At 47.4% G+C, this 665-nt stretch overlaps 1 protein-coding gene across 1 annotated transcript in view; it reads right to left on the bottom strand.

Annotated features, from left to right (window-relative positions):
• Positions 1–446, bottom strand: part of zgc:92242 (uncharacterized protein LOC436899 homolog) — a 7,494-nt gene extending 7,048 nt beyond the window's left edge. The window contains exon 1 of the mRNA XM_038993597.1: positions 330–446. The gene's annotated coding sequence lies outside the window, so the exon portion shown is untranslated. The remainder of the gene's footprint in view (positions 1–329) is intronic.
• Between the last annotated feature and the right edge of the window lie 219 nt (positions 447–665).

The following is a 665-nucleotide window of genomic DNA, read 5'->3' as shown; positions in this document are numbered from 1 at the left end:
ACCCCCTGAGAAACTCCTGAGAAAAGCCTGAGAACCCCCTGAGAAACCCCTGAGAACCCCCTGAGAAACTCCTGAGAAACCCCTGAGAAACCCCTGAGAAACCCCTGAGAACCCCCTGAGAAACTCCTGAGAAACCCCTGAGAAACCCCTGAGAAACCCCTGAGAAATCACTGAGAAACCCCTGAGAAACCCCTGAGAAACCCCTGAGAAATCACTGAGAAACCCCTGAGAAACCCCTGAGAAACCCCTGAGAAACTCCTGAGAAACCCCTGAGAAACTCCTGAGAAACCCCTGAGAAACCCCTGAGAATCCCAGCATACTTTACTTACTGTGACTGCTCAGCTTGTAGCGTTAGCGACCTCGGTCCGTGTGTGTTACACTGTGACTGACTGTATCTGGGTGACGTGTGTGTGTGTGTGTCTGAGTCTGTATGAGAGCGGTAGAGTAGTCTGTACAGCCTTTATACTGGATATGAGTGGGCTGCAGTGACATCATAAAATTCTCTCTCTCTCTCTCTCTCTCTCTCTCTCTCTCTCTCTCTCTCTCTCTCTCTCTCTCTCTCTCTCTCTCAATTCAATTTAAGGGGCTTTATTGGCATGGGAAACATATGTTTACATTGCCAAAGCAAGGGAAATATATAATAAACAAAAGTGAAATAAACAATA

This window comes from Salvelinus namaycush, chromosome 5 (genome assembly GCF_016432855.1).
Source record: "Salvelinus namaycush isolate Seneca chromosome 5, SaNama_1.0, whole genome shotgun sequence".
NCBI lineage: Eukaryota > Metazoa > Chordata > Actinopteri > Salmoniformes > Salmonidae > Salvelinus > Salvelinus namaycush.
This window is presented reverse-complemented; position numbering and strand designations above follow the sequence as displayed.